Source organism: Henckelia pumila, chromosome 2 (assembly GCF_033568475.1).
Source record: "Henckelia pumila isolate YLH828 chromosome 2, ASM3356847v2, whole genome shotgun sequence".
NCBI classification, from domain to species: domain Eukaryota; kingdom Viridiplantae; phylum Streptophyta; class Magnoliopsida; order Lamiales; family Gesneriaceae; genus Henckelia; species Henckelia pumila.
The window spans coordinates 34,659,500-34,680,196 of record NC_133121.1 but is presented as its reverse complement, the minus strand read 5'-3'; positions in this window follow the sequence as shown (position 1 = coordinate 34,680,196).

Here is a 20,697-nt window from a genome sequence, read left to right as displayed (position 1 = left end):
TTAGTTTCTTCACAACCCAATATGCTTTATGCTCAAACTCCAATGGAAAATGACAAGTCTTTCCAAAAACCAACCTATAGGGAGACATTCCAATGGGTGTCTTGAAAGCGGTTCGATATGTCCTAAGAGAATCGTCCAGCTTAGTGGCCCAATCCTTAAGATTTGTCTGAACAGTCTTCTCCAAAATTTTTTTAATCTCCTTGTTAAAGATCTCTGCTTGGCCATTGGTTTGTGGATGATATGCACATGCAACCTTATTCCTGACACCATACTTTGTGAGCAAGGTATTAAAAATTTTATTAAAAAAGTGCGTACCTTCGTCAATGATTATTGCTCGTGGAGTGCCAAACCTAGTGAAAATGTTCTTTTGCAGAAACTTGACTACAACACGAGCATCATTAGTAGAGGTGGGAATTGCTTCCACCCATTTTGAAACATAGTATACGGCTAGTAAAATGTAAGTGTACCCAAAAGAAGGGGGAATAGACCCATAAAATCGATACCCCACACATCAAACAATTCAACTTCTAAAATATTCGTGAGGGGTATTTCATACTTTCGAGATATATTCCCAGTTCTTTTACACTTATCACAAGATTTCACTAAGGTATAACTATCTCTAAACAAAGTAGGACAATAAAAACCAGATTGTAGTACCTTAGCTGCAGTCCGTGTTGCTCCGAAGTGGCCTCCATAAGGTGTTGAATGGCATTGCTCTAGGATTTCCTGTGCTTATTTACCCGCCACACATCTCCTAATCACTTGATCCGCACAACGCTTGAAAACATATGGATCATCCCACAAGTAGAACTTAAGTTCATGGAAAAATTTCTTCTTCTGATGTCGGTTCAAATCTGGAGGCATAGTACCACAAGACAAAAAATTATTGATATCAGCAAACTATGGGAGAGGTGAACTTACCTGAAAAATTTGCTCATCCGAAAACACTTCCTTTATAACTTCCTCCTCCTTAGCTTCTTCCAACTCCAGTCGAGACAAATGGTCTGCTACTTGATTTTCACTCCCCTTTTTATCCTTGATTTCAAAATCAAATACCCAAAGAAGTAAAATCCACCTGATCAAGCATGTCTTGGCATCCTTCTTGGAAAACAAGTAGCGAATCGCTGCATGATCAGTATAAACAACTAATTTAGTGCCAATTAAATAAGGGCAAAATTTATCAAAAGCAAAAACTACTGCAATCATATCCTTTTCCGTGGTTGTGTAGTTTTGCTGTGCAGCATCCATAGTGCGACTTGCATAGTAAATGGCTCGAAATATTTTGTCTCTTCGCTGTCTCAAAACAGATCCAACAGCATAATCACTGACATCACACATCAGTTCGAAAGGTTCCTTCCAGTTCGGTAAATCATTATAGGTGCTGTGACCAATGCTGTCTTGATCTTTTCAAAGGTCTGCAAACAATCATCATCAAATATGAAAGTTTAATCTTTTTCAAGTAAATTGCACAAGGGTTTATTAATCTTAGAAAAATCTTTTATAAATCTATGATAAAACCCTGCATGACCTAACAAACTCTGAATGCCCTTGATATTCTTGGGTGGTGGCAGCTTCTCAATTGCAACAACTTTGTCTCTATCGATCTCTAATCCATGTGATGACACTTTATGTCCATGGACAATGCCTTCTTGGACCATAAAGTGACATTTTTCCCAGTTAAGAACTAAATTCTTCTCTTGACATCTCTGCAAAACAAGAGAAATATTATGCAAGCAGTGATCAAAGGAAGAGCCAAATACCAAAAAATCATCCATAAATATTTCCATTATGTCCTCCACCATATCTGCAAAAATAGCCATCATGCACCGCTGAAACGTAGCCGGTGCGTTACAAAGACCAAACGACATTTGCCTCAAAGCAAATGTGCCACAGGGGCACGTGAATGTGGTATTTTCCTGATCCTCCGGCATTATAGCAATCTGGTTATAACCTGAATAACCACCTAAGAAACAGTAATAACAAAAACCAGCAAGTCTATCAAGCATCTGATCAAAAAAAGGAAGAGGAAAATGATCTTTACGAGTAGCTTTATTCAACTTCCTATCAGTTACTGTGCGTGTAGAAATCAATTCATTCTTTTCATCTTTCACCACAGTAATCCCACCTTTCTTAGGCACTACTTGAACTGGTGACACCCAACTACTATCAGAAATAGCATATATTACACCAGCATTCAACAATTTTAAAACTTCATTTTTACCACATCCTTCATGGCCGGATTCAACCGCCTTTTATGATCCACATAAGGAGTATAAAACTCCTCCATCAAAATCTTATGCATGCATATAGTGTGGCTAATCCCCTTGATATCAGAAATCGACCATCCTAAAGCAGTTTTAAAATTTTTCAACACTCTCAATAATTTATATTTTTCAACCTCAAAAATATGAGAAGAGAAAATTACCGGACATGTCGAATTTTCACCAAGGAATGCATAGCATAAATGTACAGGTGGTTCTTTGAGATTTTGAGTTTCGATGGTTACCTTGGATGCACTATCCTCCAACACTCTGGTACCTTAGAATTCACTCCTTTTTCTTTTGGAGCACCCTCTAAGAATGCCTCTTGTTCACACAGCTCCCAATCCTCATCTTTATCAACTTCCTCATCCGCAACCAAACATTTCTCTAATGGGTCATTAATTCCCGCTCATTAAAAAGAAGTATGAGAATCAATAACTTCAATACTTTTACATGTACTTACCTCGCTTGGTCCTCTCATTGCGTGATAGATGTTGAAGATTACAGCTTCGCCACCAACTCTAAGTGTGAGCTCTTCTTTATGGACATCGATTAAAGCTCGTGCAGTAGCCAAAAAGGGCCTCCAAAAAATCAAAGGGGCTTTTTCATCCTCATCCATATCTAAGATCACAAAATCTGCTGGAAATATAAATTTTTCTACCTTAACCAAAACATCTTCTACAATTCCTCTTGGATAAGTGATACTTCGATCTGCCAGCTGCAATGTGATGGTAGTCTCTTTTACTTCACCAAGCTCCAAAGCGCTGTAAATAGAAAAAAACATTAGATTAATATTTGCTCCTAAATAACATAAAGCCCTATTTACATGAGCACCACCAATTTAACAAGGGATTGTAAAACTCCCTGGATCGTTAAGCTTTTGTGGCAAATTTTCTGTAGGATCGCACTGCACTCTTCTGTCAGTTTCACCACCTTATTGTCTTGCAGCCTTCTCTTCTTGGACATCACATCCTTGATGAACTTGGCATAGTTTGGCATTTGTTCCAAATCATCTGTAAAAGGAATATTGATATGTATCTTCCTGAAGATGTCTAGAAACTTGGAAAACTGCTCATCAAGCTCCTTCTTCTTGAACCTCTGTGGGTATGGAAGCTGTGGCTTATACATAGGTTTTGATTTAGGTTCTTTCTTCATCTCCTCAACAGCTTTCTCCTCAACAACATAATTTTTAGCTTCTTTAGCCTTTTCATGCTCGTATCTTCTTTCTTCACCCTCCAGTTTCTTTCCACTCCTTAATTCCACCACTTTGCATTGCTCTTTTGGATTCACTTCAGTGTTGCTGGAAAACTGCCCTCTATTCTGATCTTTTAAGCAGTTTCTAGTTTCCCAATCTATGTTTCCATGGATTTCATCATAGCACCAAAACTACACGTATGCGTCTCCACAGTGTCAAGTCGAGTCTCTGTTCTCGACATCCTCTTGCTGGATTCAGTTACAAATGTAGATACTGCATCCTTCAATGATGCTTTCCCTTCACCCTTGTTTGTATTGAACCCCGGAGGGGGATTCAACACATTTTTATTGTTGGCATACGAAAAATTTTCATGGTTACGTTAGCCAGGATGATAAGTATCAGGGGGAGGGTTACCTCGATAATTTTCATAACCTCTGGGTTAATGTATTGGGCTTCCTCAGGTGGATGAGTTTCTTCTATGGAAACCGAAACACCTGCAGGATCTGCTACATTCACCTTATTTAGCGTAGCCACTTGCGTCATCAACGCAGATAATTGTGCAGTGATGGATGTGATAGGATCAACGCTATACACTCCAGCAGGCCTCTTAACTCTCATTCACTCAGATGTCCATTGAAAAATGTTGATGGTCATCTGTTCCAGCATGTCATAGGCTTGAATGGGGTTCTTTGAGAATATTGTTCCTCCAGCAGCAAATTCCATCGACATTCGAGTAAGTGTGTTCAGAACATTGTAAAACCGCACAATTTGCTCCCAATCTGCAAAATTATGGTTAGGACAACGTCTTAGTAAATCTTTGTACCTTTTCCAAGCTTCATATAGTTGTTCGGATTCCATCTGCCAGAAGTACTGATCTCAATCTTCAGTTGGGTGTATTTGTTAGGTGGAAAGTACTTTGCAAGAAACTTGACTGCCATTTCCTCCCATGTAGTAATGCTTCCCAACGGCAGTGATTGTAGCCAACTTCTTGCCTGGTCCCTGAGAGAGAAAGGCAAAAAACGTAAATGTATAATATCCTCAGACACACTGTTAATCTTTACCTATCAGTGATTTCCAAAAAGATCCACAGGTGCAGATGAGGATCAGCTGTGGCGCTTACATTGAATTGGTTCTGCTGAACCATGTTGATCAATGTCGTCTTTAGCTCGAATTTGTTGGCATTTATGGTTCCTCGCGCGATTCCAGAGTAGTGAGCCTGGATCGTCGGCCTGAAGTGATCTCTGATTGGCACCAAGGGAAGTTGTTGTACGTTCTCTTCAGACATTTTGTTTAATTCTTCTTCTCGTCTTAGTCGTCTCAAAGCTATTGCAGTGCGTTCGATCTCCGGATCAAATAGTAGTGAATTAGCGCTTTGAGACCTTCACATATACTGCAATCAAGAAGAATAAAATCAATAAATAACTAAAAAAATAAAATAAAACTCTAAATTAAAATCTAGACTAATTGGTAACAAGACTAAAATAAAATCAACAAATTACTCCCCGGCAACGGCGCCAAAAACTTGTTGCGTAATTTTATGCCCGCAAGTGCACGGTTGTCAAGTTTTAGTAAAAAATGAATAGAGTGTCGATCCCACAAGGAGTTATATTAAAATATTCAGTACTTGTAATTAAAATAGTTCTATTTTTATTTAGAAAATCAAAGTTTTTAAAGATTTGCTGAAAAATTAAAATAAGCAATGAAATTTAGCTAGCACGCAAACAATTTTCAGAAATTATAAATCGGAGGAAAAATGATCTAGAGGTTTAGATTTCACCTGATTTCGACAACAATTACTCCGAATTAAATTATTTTCATGAATTTCATTCAATTAATAGCCAAAAACACTTGAATTATTCTATTTCTCTCTCTCAAGAAACAAATAAATTGTATCAACTACAGTTCAATTCCAAAATCCTTATTAAGAATCTAATTGTAGTGATATGTGTAACACTATGTTCTTCCTAAGACTCCATTAAAATTATACACTCTCTCGAGCTATATAAACAATTAACAGTGTAAATTCTATTGGTCCTATTCAAAATCCCCTCTCCCGAGTGCCGGATTCCAAATAAATATAACAAATCAATTTATAGCTAGTAAATAGAAAAGACAATCAAAACTAGAAAAAAAAGTAATATAAGGGAATTCAATTCAATAAAATTAAGAAGTTGTAAAAGCGTCTCAACCAGGCTACATCAAACCCCTATACTATGAAGGTTTAGTTTATGATAAAATTCAAACAAAACCAAAACATGTTTATAAATTCAAACATGAATTAACAATCAAAAAGAGAGTTTAAAGTAGAATAACAAAGCCGTAGTCTCTCTTCCGTGTCCGGTTGAGAGGCCTCCGTCTTTGTCTAGTGAAGCTCTTCAATAAAATCTCACAATCAAGCTCTAAAAATTCTCGCAAGTTTGTTCTCTCCAAGTATTGTGTGATATTGCGGAGGCTTCCCTTCAATTAGATCAGAAAACTCCCTTTTATAAGCCCTAGAAATCTTCCAAGATAAGCCCAAGAAAATCCAAAAGTTTCCATAAAAAAATCAAACACTTCCATTCTGCATCTCGCGACGCGCAGGCGCGCCTCCAGTCATGCGCGGGAGCACATCAGCTGCTGAACAAACCCTTCAAAAATCACCAACGCGTGCAGGCGTGCACATCCTTATGTGTGGGCGTGCATAGACCTCGACAATTCACAATTTTTTCACCTCAAGCGGCGCGGGCGTACACCTTGAACTGTGCGGGCGCGCACAGGCTTCAGCCTTGAACATTTTTTTTTCCTTCAATCTTTGAACATCCTTTGCTCATTCATTCTTTTTCTTGACCCTTTCGACTCCAATCATAACCAATTCATTATTTCCTGTAATTCCATGCACTCAACACAAACAACAAAAAATCACGCATAATTCCGCTTGAAACAAAACAATTAACCATAAATATCAATGCAAATTAAGTGCACAAAATGCACTTATCACTTGGTCTTAAGTGCTGTGAATTACCATAGTCTTTTAATAGGTGTCAGGGTGGTTGATCGCCTAGAATTTGCTTAGGTGTCAGGGTGGTAGATCGCCTGGACTTAAGTGCTGTGAATTACCAGAGGCTTTTAGTAGGTGCCAGGATGGTAGATCGCTTGGACTTTGCATAGGTTCCAGGGTGGTAGATCGCCTGGACTTAAGTGCTGTGAATTACCATAGGCTTTTAGTAGGTGTCAGGGTGGTAGATCGTCTGGACTTTGCATAGGTTCCAGGGTGGTAGATCGTTTGGACTTAAGTATGTGCCAAGGTAGCAGATCGCCTGGTCTTAAGTGCTGTGAATTACCACAATCTTTTAATAGATTCCAGGGTGGTTGATCTCCTGGTCTTAAATGCTGTGAATTACCACAGGCTTTTAATAGGTGCCAGAGTGGTATATCGCTTGGACTTTTAATAGGTTCCAGGGTGGTAGATCGTCTGGTCTTAAGTGCTGTGAATTACCACAGGCTTTTAATAGTGTCAGGGTGGTAGATCTCTTGGACTTTTAATAGGTGACATAAGTCAGGTTAAGATGTATGGAGTGGGCTTAGGAATTTGAGAAAGTGAGTTTGTGCGAGATAAATGTGACAAGTGATAGTGAGCATACCTTACCCAAGCCCAGGGCCTGGTATTTATACCCGGTTGGCTGGGTGTTTTAATGATTACGTAGTATGGGCTTACCTGATGATAATTAAATGCGATAAGACAACATTAAATGCGACCAGACATCCCCATAATTTCTGGGGAAACCCATACCGTTGAAACGTGATTAACAATTATTTGGTCCATAATAAAAGTCAAACAGATGCAAATTAGACGTGACCTATTCCTGACCCTTGAAAATTCAAGGCCCGGATCTAGCTGCCATACCCGCCTTCCTTGCCCCTCCTGTTCCTGGATCCCTACTCCTGAATGCCCAGCTTCCGTATTGTACTCGGGCTACAGTGATCACCCGGACTCAAAAGATCACCCGAGTCCTCAAGACCACTCGGGTCCTTGGAACTACCCGGGTTATCTTACCGGGGTATCATGGACTATATATATTTTTGGCTACGGTATAGAGATGGAAATGGACCGGGTCTAAACCCGGTCTTGTATGAAACCCGCCCCGTCTTGTCAAACGGGTCACGGGGCGTGTTTAGACCCGGTTTAGTCCTAAACATTTTAATAATCAGTTCGAGTGGATCATTCCGTCAATTTAATGGTTAAAAATAATGGAGAAAATACTCGATTTAAGCTCAGATGATTGAATCCTTTCTCGGTTTGGTCGATTTAGTCCTAAATATTTGTAAATTTTGAACGAATTGGCCATTCTATCAATTTTGACATAGTTAGCCTCAAAATGACTCAATTAAAAATGATAAATTTATAAAAATGAACGGTTACAAACATTTATTTAATTCATTACTCATATTTTCCATAGAAACGGAATTATAAAAAAATCCCTAATTGAAAAAATTGAACCCTTAATTCTAAAAAAAATTCAATGGTAAGAAAAAAAACATAATTCATGAACAAGAATTTGAAATTCAAATAAATAACGACACATATCTTGAAAATATGATTTTCTTTAGTATAATGTTTTTGAAAAAACCCTAAATTTGAAGTTCTATAGAAATGGCGGAACCCAATAACAAAAAAATGTTGTTAGCGGGCGAAATATAAAGCTACAGTTACCTGATAGAGATAAATTGTGTGCGCGCAGCAGCGTCAATTTCATTATCAAGGTTGAGCCAAATTTCTGAATGTGATAGCGACGAGAAATAAATTTTTTTTTTCTTGCTTGAATTGGATTAGAAATTAGCGCATCTGATTTGGGTTTTTGGGATTTTAGTGCTATGACTGTCACATGTCATGTTTACATTTAATTTTAACCGTTAAATTGACAAAATGACCAATTATATCAAAAATTTTAAACGTTTAGGATTAAATCAACAACGCCGAAATATTTAACTAAACTGAGAATGTAGCCAAACATCTAGGGCTGAATTTTGTTTTTTCCGTCACATATCATGTCTACAGTTAGATTTAAGATTTAATTTGATGGAAAGACCAATTTGGTAAAAATTTGTAAACGTTTAAAACTAAACTGAGAAAGTCGAAATATTTGACACCAAACCAAAAAAGTGATCAAATATTTGAGGCTAAACCGAGGTTTTTTCCCACATAACTATTATAACTACATAATATATATATATATACACACACACACACACAACTTCACAGTAAGTATATATATATATATATTTGAAGGTTTTGAAGGTTTATGTATATATATATATACAACCTCACAATTCACAGTATTTATATATATATATATACAACTTCACAGTAAGTATATATATATTTGAAGGTTCATGTATATATATATATATATATATATATATATATATATATATATATATATATATTTATGATGTCCCCTTACTATATTAAGGTTTGGTCCGATCCGAATCTATAAACCCATACCCGGGAGGGTTGATCAAAAATTACTAGACCTTATTGTTTTAAAAGCCCAAGGCTGATGGAGGCCCAAATCAATGCACATAGTCAAAAAGATAATTTTATGGTTGAGCCCATGCGATTGAGCCTGAAGCGCCAAACCTTGTTTGGGTAGGGAAAACGGCCGACCTGGGCCGAGTAAGGGAAGTTTTGCTATATATGACAAGAATATTAGGAACAATTGGAAATCTTTAGAAGATAAAAAGAAATCCCGATAAACTCAGGATTACAACGAGACTATTAAGTCGACTCAGGGTCATAGCCACCATGGAATACTGAGTCCTACTGACACCAGTCTCGTACCTTGAGTAGAGTCCTACCCCAACAAGAATTCTATCTTTGTCAGACCTCGGTTCTAAACAACTAATCTCGGATTAAACAACAAATAAGCATACAAGATCCAAGACTAAAAGTAAAAAAAATTTCTTTTTAAAAGGGGTGCGCTCGGTCTGCTAAAAACTGTAGACCGGGCGCCTCCAAGATCCTAAACCCACTGTTTTGCTCAATAGGGGTTGCGCTCAGTCTGCTAAAAACAGCAAATCGAGCGCGGCCAAAATAGAAAACTTTTTGGTTTGCTCAAAATGGGGGGCGCTCGGTCTGCTAAAAACAGCAGACCGTTTGCACCCTGCACCAGAACAAAAAACCAGAAATCAACTAGCCAACTTAATCCAAAAGTCATTCAATACATTCAAACCATAAACATGCATTACAATCACCGATTCTCCGAATAATACATGAAGTTCTAGAGACTATTAGTTGCTCAGAAAGATAGAACATGCAAAGACAACACTCTAACATAAGGCTCGCATAATCAATACAACAAAACAATGAAGTTCGATATCTAAACATGTTATAACATAACTAGGTTGACATGCTGAAATCGACTTCTAAACCGAGTTCCACGACTAACTCTCCCTCTTGATGCTAACCAGGTTTACGCTGACTTGATCCTGCCCCTCCTGTCGCCAAGTACACAAACAAAACAAAGCAACAGCCGGATAACTCCGGTGAGAATGATATTCCCAGTAAAAGCAACATAACAAGCAATACATGTAATATAACAACAACATGCTTTCAAGACAACATAATCAAATCAAACTAATGATATGCATGTCTATAAAATAGGGATATCAACTCTGATAAACAAGGGGTTGCTACTGTGCTTTTGGGATCCCGAGGATGAGATCACGTAATGTCTCACCGACTCTCCCAATCGAGGTGGTGTCACATATCCCACTCCCCTAGACTTTGGTTCGACTATAAGGAGTATGCTGACTCTTGGTGAACCTCTACACCCAGGCCACTCACAGTATAGCCCCCAAAACTTTTAAAAAAAAGGACTGTTCTGCCCGCTGAAATCAAAGGTTTGGCTCAAGATGAATGCATAAGAAACATAAAGCATTAAGCCACATAATAAAAACTCAATTAACCGCAAAATACAAGCTCCACATGCTAGAACAAGTATTGATGCAAGTATGTGATTTTAAGGGAAACTCGCGAACCAACTGTCCCGAGTATGATATCCCGCAAACGATGGCTGCTTTTACCTTTTCAGTGCAAGTAGCTCCAAATGTGGATACGCTACAAAAGAGGTTATATCAAAATCCAAACAACCTAACCAACAACAAGGTTCTATGTAAACTTTTTACCGTTCTTCGTCCAATTCCTCGACAATCAAAAGCTGCTAACCCAGGGCTCGAAAACTCCAAACGAATCTATACGGAGGCAAAGAAGATCAACAAACGACGATCAACTCACAAGCCAAGGTTCAACAACACAAAACGGTTCAAAATCTCCAAAACCCAAACCGACGACATAACGACTATAACTGATCGAACCGGAAACACCGACAATAGTATAACAATGATACTAACTCATAACGATGCTAATACAACGAAAATACTGAAAACCCATCAAATCTCAAACTCCAAGTTTTCGAATAAACTTCCAAAAATCATAACAATTCCGAACGACGCTCTATTTCAAAACCGACAGATAATAAACGATCAGAACTCTGCCAAGAACAACATACTCGAAACTCAATAGATTCTAACATCATCCAAAAATTATAATGTATCTGATCGTAGAAAAACTTACGATATAACGGAGCTCTCGCTGCTGTGATCGCTAATCTGACCTCAGAAATAAATTTCAACGGACGGTTCGAGCTCGGACCGAAATCCCAAAGCTTGGAAAAGCTTGGAGGCGTTAATAATGGAGGAGTAACGGCCAAGAGAAGGAGATGGAGAGAATGGACTAAGTCAAACTAGAGTAGATAATATATTAAACTCCAATTTTGCACTTTAGTCCCTGAAATTTCCAAAATTTGCAAAATAGACCCTGATCAAAATTAAGTCGGCTCTTGAACTCTGAAAACTCTGATTATCTCAAATAAACTCAATTAAGATAAAATCGGGGCATTACAATTCTCCTCCTCTAAGAAGAGATTTCGTCCTCGAAATCAGTAAGAATCACAACTCATAAGATAGAATAAAGGACAAAAGACAGTAAGAAGAACTCACGTCATCCGAATAACTTAGAAAAACGTTGTCTCATGCCGGATTCCATCTCCTAAGTAGCTTCTTCGACTCCGTGATGGTTCCACTACACTTTCACCAACGGAATCAACTTGGTCCTGAGTTGCTTCTCCTTCCAATACAGGATCTGAATCGGTCGCTCAAAATAGCTCAGAGTCGCGTCCAACTCGGCTTCATCAGGCTGAAGAATATGAGAAGGATCTGGTTGATACTTCCGCAGCATAGAGATGTGAAAAACATCGTGAATACCAGATAAAGACGGAGGAAGTGCAAGTCTGTAGGCAAGATCGCCTAACTTCTCGAGAATCTCGTACGGCCTGATGAATCTCGGAGATAACTTTCCTCTCTTACCAAATCTGACAGTACCTCTGAAAGGAGAAATCTTAAGGAAAACTCGGTCTCCTTGCTCAAAACTCAGAGGTCTATGCCTGACATTCGCAAACTTCTCCTGTCTATCCTGAGCTGACTTCATTCTCAACTAAATGATCTTTACCTGCTCTGTCATATCTCAAAGCATATCCGGTCCCAAATCAGGTGACTCGGACAAATCCTCCCAAAATAATGGAGATCGGCACTTCATGCCATACAATGCCTCAAAAGGCGTCATACCGATACTCGTTTGGAAGATGTTGTTTTAAGAAAACTCGACAAGAGGCAAAGAATCTTGCCAACTAGTGCCAAAGTCTAGCACTACTGCTCGCAGCATATCTTCTAACGTCTGGATAGTCCGCTCTGACTTTCCATCGGTCTGAGGATGATAAGCTGTACTCAAATGAAAACGAGTACCAAGTGCCTCCTGTAGACTGTGCCAAAAGTGCGAAGTGAATCTAGGGTCTCGTTCTGAAACGATCGACTTCGGCACTCCATGCAATCTCACAATATTGCTAACATACAACTCAGCTATCTGATCGTGACGATACATCATCCTGTATGGAATAAAGCAAGCAGACTTTGTCAATCGGTCGATCACTACCCAAATAGCATCGCATCCTCGAACAGATCGCGGTAGCTTCTTGAGGAAATCCATAGAGATGTGATCCCACTTCCATTCAGGAACAGATAGACTGTGCAACAGACCACCTGATCGCTTCCTATCTGCTTTCACTTGCTAACAGTTCAAACATCGAGATAAGAACCTCGCAACATTGCTCTTCATTTTTTTCCACCAAAACTGGTTCTTCAGATCGTTATACATCTTCCGACCCCCAGGATGAACACTGAATCGACTGCAATGAGCCTCTTGGAGAATATGTTGTCTCAACTCCGAAATATCAGGCACAACAATACGTTTATTCACAAACAAAACATCATCTCTAACCAGGAATTCAGACTGATGCCCGGATCTGACTTTCTCTACTGACACCTGAATGCTCGGATCAGACTTTTGTGCTTTTTTAATCGCAATAAACAACTCCGGCTCGGCTTGAATACCAAATACTCTGATATTCCTCCTATCTGTTTCAAACTTTAAACCAGAAATGCAACAATCATCGATCAACTGGGAAACACCGATAGTAGAAAGAGATAAAGAACAAAGCTTTCGGCTCAAGGCATCTGCAACTGCATTCGACTTTCCCGGATTATACTTGATCTCATAGTCGAAATCCTTCAACAGATCTAACCATCTTCTATGTCTCATATTCAGCTCTGCCTGTGAAAACAATTACTTAAGACTCTTATGATTAGAAAATATCTCGAAAGACTCACCATAGAGATAGTGACGCCAGATCTTCAAAGCAAATACAATCGCGGTTAGTTCAAGATCATGAACCGGATAACGAGTCTCGTGCGGCTTCAGCTGCCTCAATGCATACGCTATAACATGCTTGTGTTGCATAATAACACAACCCAAACCTCGGTTAGAAGCATCACAATAGACTGTGAAACCTCCAGTACCTTTTGGAATAGAAAGAATCGGAGCACTGGTCAGTCTCCTCTTCAGATCAACAAAGCTAGCCTCACAATCTGCAATCCAGATAAAAGGCGCATTCTTCTGAGTCAGCTGAGTAATCGGCTTGGCAATAGATGAAAATCCCTTGATGAATCGGCGATAATAACCAGATAAACCCATAAAGCTACGGATCTCAGGTACTGATGTCGGTCTAGGCCAATTCATAACCGATTCAATCTTGCTGGGATCGACAGAAATCACATCTCCTTAAATAATATGACCGAGAAAGACCACTCGATCCCACCAGAATTCACACTTAGACAGCTTGGCAAACAACTGCTCAACTCGCAAAATCTGCAAGACGGTCCTCAAATTCTCTGCATGGTCAGTACGGTTCTTCGAGTAGATAAGAATATAATCGATGAAGATAATAACAAAATCATCTAAATAACACCAAAAGATACGGTTCATCATACCCATAAAAACCGCTGGAGCGTTAGTCAAACCGAACGACATGACTATAAACTCGAAATGGCCATACCTCGTTCTGAATGCGGTCTTAGGAACATCTTCCTCTCGCACTCTCAGCTGATGATACCCTGACCTCATATCAATCTTTGACGGTAGCCTTATTCAATTGATGGTAGTCAATACAGAGCCGCATAGAACCATCCTTCTTCCGAAAAAACAGAACAGGAGCACCCCAAGGTGATACAGTAGGTCTGATGTATCCATTGGCAATCAAATCCTCAAGCTGCTCCTTCAATTCTCTCAATTCAATCGGTGCCATACGATACGGAGCTTTGGAAATAGGTTGAGTATCTGACACTAAATCGATGCTGAATTTGATCTTTCGAATAGGAGAAAATCCAGGAACATCTTCCGAAAACACATCAGCAAAATCTCTAACCACTGGTATATCAACCAATTCAGGGCTAGATTTCAGTACATCACATGCATAAACCAAAAATCCCTCTGCACCTCTCTGTAACAAATGAGTCATAGATAACACTAAAATCAAATGAATTCTAGATCGAGAACCCTTACCAAAGAATTTCCACTCGTCTGCCATTTCAAGTCTGAATCTGACAACCTTCAGAAAACAATCGACGGTTGCCCTGTACTTGGTTAAAGCATCTATACCAACTATACAGTCAAAATCTGACAGCCCAAGTACAATACAGTCGAACTCTAACAAATTTCTCTCAAAACAGAGTTCACAGTTCTTGACTAATCTGACAGAAACAATTCCTTCACCCAAAGGCAAAGTAACAGCTACTACAGTAGGCAACAACTCAGTTTGTAAAGCATGCATCAACACAAATTTCTCAGAGATAAAGGAATGGGAAGCACATGTATCTATCAAAACATGAGCAGAATAACCGAAAATTGAACAGTTACCTGCTATAAAATCGTCCGGTGCAACCTGAGCCTAATCCTCTGTCAAAGCAAAGACTCGTGCCTGCTGTCTCGTAGGCTGGTTCGCACTAGGATTACCTCCCTGTCTATTCTGCTGCTGAGGCTGGAAGGAGTGAACTGCAGAAGACTATCTCTCAGGCTGAGCTGTAGGTCTAGATGAACTCCCACTCTGGGCTCGATCTCTACTACGATGAAGGCACACCTTAGAAAAAATGTCCTGTTACTGACAGGTATTGCAGTTCCCAAAGACCCGTACACACTGATCCGATGAGTGTCTACCTCCACACTTGTTGCAAAAAAATATTATGATCCAGAACTCTATCCTGAACCAAATTGCTTGGAACCACTGGAACTAGAATAATTGTTCCCCTGCCTCTTGAACTATTTCCCTCTTGCTTTGTAATGATCCTTTCTGTTTCCCCCAATGCTTCTACCTTCATGCCTCTGCTATTGGTTCTGATACTGTGGTGGCTGATTCTGATGCTGAGACGGTTGGTTCTGAGACTGTCTCGGCTACTGAGGTACCAACTTATTTCCTCTTAGTCTCCACAAACCGGCTTCAGCTCCCTTTGCGTGATTCATGGCATCCGCAAAGCTATCAGGCTTAGCAGTGTTTACCAATGTGAAGATATCGGGATTCAAGCCGTTAATGAATTGATCGGCTTTGGCTTCTTCATTGTTAGTGATATGCGGTGAAAAATGCAACAGACTGTCAAACTTGGCTACGTACTCCTCAATGTTCAGGTTCCCTTGCCTCAGATTGGCAAACTCTGCTCCCTTATCCTTTCGGTACGAAACAGGGAAAAACCGCTTATAAAACTCAATTTTGAAAAGAGACCAAGTAACAACTGTACCTCGATTCTTCATGGATTTCTTCGTCGTGATCCACCAGTTCTTAGCAATATCACGAAGCTGATGAATGACTAACCTAGTTCGGCGGTCGTCAGAGTAATCAAGGAAATCGAACAACTGGTCAATGTCGTCCAACCAGCTCTCACAGTCAACCGGATTCTCTGTACCTAGTAACAAAGGCGGATTAAACGACTGAAACCTCTTCAGCAAGGTTTCCATAGGAGTCGCAGTAGCATCCATCTGAACAGTTTCAATACTAGCTTGCTCATTCGGATGAGTAACTGGCGGTGGGTTTCTGTTAATAACTCGACGAGGACCCATCTGATAATCAAAGGTTAGGACACAAGATATCTCAATCGCTACAAGCGGTGCCCTTACAACCGCTCAGAATACCGGATACCAGCCGATAACAGAAAAAATATTATCTCAAGTATATCATGCTTTATAAATTAAATCACATAAGCATGTAATTCAATTAATTCTCAAATAAAAAAGCATGCTCGCATGGAATTAAATAAACAGTTAAATAACTCAATCACATGCGAGGAGCCAATACACACAGACTCGATCTACCCCGCTCACTCTAGTTCAACCAAGATCTTATCGCTTTGATACAACTTAATGTAAGACATCGGTTCTAAACAACTAATCTTGGATTAAACAACAAATAAGCATAGAAGATCCAAAACTAAAAGTAAAAGAATTTTTTTTAAAAGGGGGTGCGCTCGGTCTGCTAAAAACTGCAGACCGGGCGCCTCCAAGATCCTAAACCCACTGTTTTGCTCAACAGGGGTTGCGCTCGGTCTACTAAAAATAACAGATCGAGCACGGCCAAAACAAAAAATTTTCTGGTTTGCTCAAAAAGGGGGGGCGCTCGGTCTGCTAAAAATAGCAGACCGTTCGCACCCTGCACCAGAACAAAAAACCAGAAATCAACTAGCCAACTAAATCCAAAAGTCATTAAATACATTCAAACCATAAACATGCATTACAATCACCAATTCTCCGAATAATACATAAAGTTCTAGGGCATATCAGTTGCTCAGAAAGATAGAACATACTATGAAAACAATCTAACATAAGGCTCGCATAATCAATACAACAAAACAACGAAGTTCGATATCTAGACATGTTATAACATAACTAGGTTGACATGCTGAAATCGACTTCTAAACCAAGTTCCACGACTAACTCTCCCTCTTGATGCTAACCAGGTCTTCGTTGACTTGATCCTGCCCCTCCTATCGCCAAGTACACAAACAAAACAAAGCAACAACCAGATAACTCCGGTGAGAATGATATTCCCAGTAAGAGCAACATAACAAGCAATACATGTAATATAACAACAACATGCTTTCAAGGCAACATAATCAAATCAAACTAATGATATGCATGTCTTTAAAATAGGGATATCAACTCTGATAAACAAGGGGTTGTTGATGTGCTTTTGGGATCCTGAGGATGAGATCACGTAACGACTCACCGACTCTCCCAATTGAGGTGGTGTCACGTATCCCACTCCCCTAGACTTTGGTGCGACTATAAGGATTATGCTGACTCTAGGTGAACCTCTACACCCAGGCCACTCACAGTATAGCCCCCAAAATGTCTAAACAAAAAGGGCTGTTCTGCCCGCTGAAATCAAAGGTTTGGCTCAAGATGAATGCATAAGAAACATAAAGCATTTAGCCACATAATAAAAACTCAATTAACCACAAAATACAAGCTCCACATGCTAGAACAAGTATTGATGCAAGTATGTGATTTTAGGGGAAACTCGAGAACCAACTGTCCCGAGTATGTTATCCCGCTAACGATGACTGCTTTTACCTTTTCAGTGCAAGTAGCTCCAACTCTGGATACGCTACAAAAGAGGTTATATCAAAATCCAAACAACCTAACCAACAACAAGGTTCTAGGTAAACTCTTTACCGTTCTTCGTCCAATTCCTCGACGATCAAAAGCTGCTAACCCAGGGCTCGACAACTCCAAACGAATTTGTACGGAGGCAAAGAAGATCAACAAATGACGATCAACTCACAAGACAAGGTTCAACAACACAAAATGGTTCAAAATCTCCAAAACTCAAACCGGCGGCATAACGGCTATAACTGATCGAACCGGAAACACAGACAACAGTATAACAATGATACTAACTCATAACGATGCTAAGACAACGAAAATACTGCAAACCCATCAAATCTCAAACTCCAAGTTTTCGAATAAACATCCAAAAATCATAACAATTCCGAACGACGCTCTATTTCAAAACCGACAGATAATAAACGATCAGAACTCTGCCAAGAACAAAATACTCGAAACTCAATCGATTATAACAACATAAAAAATTAGAATGTATCTGATCGTAGAAAAACTTACGATATAACGGAACTCTCGCTGCAGTGATCGCTAATATGCCCTCAGATATAAATTCTAACGTACGGATCGAGCTCGGATTGAAATCCCAAAGCTTGGAAAAGCTTGGAGGCATTAACAATGGAGGAGGAACGGCCAAGGGAAGGAGATGGAGAGAATGGACTAAGTCAAACTAGAGTAGATAATATATTAAACTCCAATTTTGCACTTTAGTCCCTGAAATTTTCAAAATTTGCAAAATATACCTTGATCAAAATTAAGTCGGCTCTTGAACTCTGGAAACTCTGATTATCTCAAATAAGCTCAATTAAAATAAAATCGGGGCATTACAATCTTAGCTAGGTAACTTACCCTCATACCTATATAAATATCAGGTATCTCTTATGATTTTACACATCCACTTTTACTCACGCATTCACTAGCTCATATTCTCTTTCTCTCTAAACTTTATTATGCTCTTTATCTTCATAATAGGAGCACCGAATTAGACATCAAAGGGGTCATGTTGAGCATACCTTAGGCACCCCTAACCATGTTCTTTTATGTGCAAAACCCTATTTACCCGACTCGATCAGTGTATTGGAATATCCGTTCTACCAGACTAAACACGAGGTAAAATTTTAGTTACATCAATTAGCGCCGTCTGTGAGAATTTGAAGAAACAGAGTCAATAGGAATCGAGGAACCTAATACTGAGAAATGAAAAAAATCAAGCCTTCAACCCTGCAGAACTCACTCAATTAATCACCTCCGCCGTGGAATGATTATTGGAAAGGAGGGATGGAGCAAATCCACATCCTTTCAACCAAGAAGCTCATGTGGAAGAAATAAAAAAAGATAAGAGAGGATATGGAACACCTGAAGAAAAAACAAGGTGTGGATCCAACATCACAGGTCCGAAACATCTTTTTCTCCCCTTAGATATTAGCAGCAAAAATATCCAAAAACTTCAAGTTCCCACATATAGGGGAGTATGATGGAAAGGGAGACCCGGAAGAGCATCTGTCCCATTTTGAAAACACCGCCTTACTACACCGATATTCTGACCCAATCAAGTTTTGGGTCTTCCTCACTACCCTGACAGGGCCAGCCCATGGTTCTACTTACTCCATCCGAGGGAAATTCTAGCGTTCAAGGATTTCATCAAAGTTTTTCTCCACCACTTCGCCAGTAGCAAAAAACACCCCTCACTACCTTTATCTCTTTGTCATTAAACAACGAGAACAAGAGGTCTTACAAGCATACGTTCAGAGGTTCAGTTCCCTGGTCATTGAGGTACCAGCCGCCACGACTGACCTACTCATCAGTGCTTTCATCCAGGGGCTTACTACTGAGTACTCCCTTTAATCGCTGATAAAAAAACCACCCGTCACTAGGGCTGCAAACGAATAAAATCGAGCCAAACATCACAAAAATTTTAGTATTCGAGTTTGATCTTGAGCTCGGATAGACTTATTCAAAATTCGATTCGAAGCTCCAAATTTTGTTATTTTTGGCTCGAGTTTGATTTGATGGAGAGCTCAAGTTCGAGCTCGATTTGAAAATGAGGATCTTGATTTCGATCTTTTTCGAGCCATTGCTAGATGTGGCTCGAAAATGAAAAGGTTCGTTTGATGCTCGATTTAACTCAAAAAACAATATATTCAATTTTATACAAATAAATCTACGTTCTAAAGGCCATATCGAATTAACAATAAAACTAAAATTACCTCAAAATCTAATTCATGAATACCATTCCATTTCAATATTCAAATATCTCATCAAAATAACAAAACCATAATTTATCAAACAAATCCATCAACATAACCAATAAGTTCCTCGTACCACAAAATTAACAAATTAATTCTACTAATTCAATTGATCCAACTATTCTAAATTACACTCCATCAATGCTGCAATAAAAGAAAGCGAAGTTTTTTGTTTAAAAACATTAATAATATATAATATTAAAATTATAAATTCGAGTATTTGTATTTCTAAAATTAATAATGCATAATAATGAAAAGAAATCAGTTAATAAAAAAAAACTCACTGCACAACAAAAATATCTTCTTCATCAAGTCTCACGATCCTACATTTAAATAAAATAAATACAAGTTATTCTAATTAAAATGAACTATAAATACAAAATTATTGATGTTAACTTCAATAGATAAATATTTATACCGATGATATATTGTTACCTTAATATGTCTTCATTCATCTTATTAATTTCCAAATATTTTCCACAACATTTTCAATGAATCTTCAAGTGTATTGTGGACCCCTGTTTTGATTTTTGCTAATTGAATATGACATTGTTTGCACTCTTACCTGGGATCGCCATTTGAATAAACAATTTCTGTTGTTTCTGGCCATACATCCGTTTTCCTTTGTCTCGTAGGTTTATTAAAATCATTCTCCCTTGCTACTGACTCCTCTTACAATACACTATCCAGGACCTCATTCATGCTCATCAGATATATGACAGAGTTATTGTTGCTAAAAAAATGACAAAAATATTTTTTCAGCAAGCAAACCCTAAATTTTTTAGACCACCCACAAATAACTTTATATGTTTGATCCACGGAGGAGCAACAATATCGTCTGAGAATCTTTCAATAATAACCCAAAAACCGCATAGAAAAATATCTTATCTTAGGTGATAACAC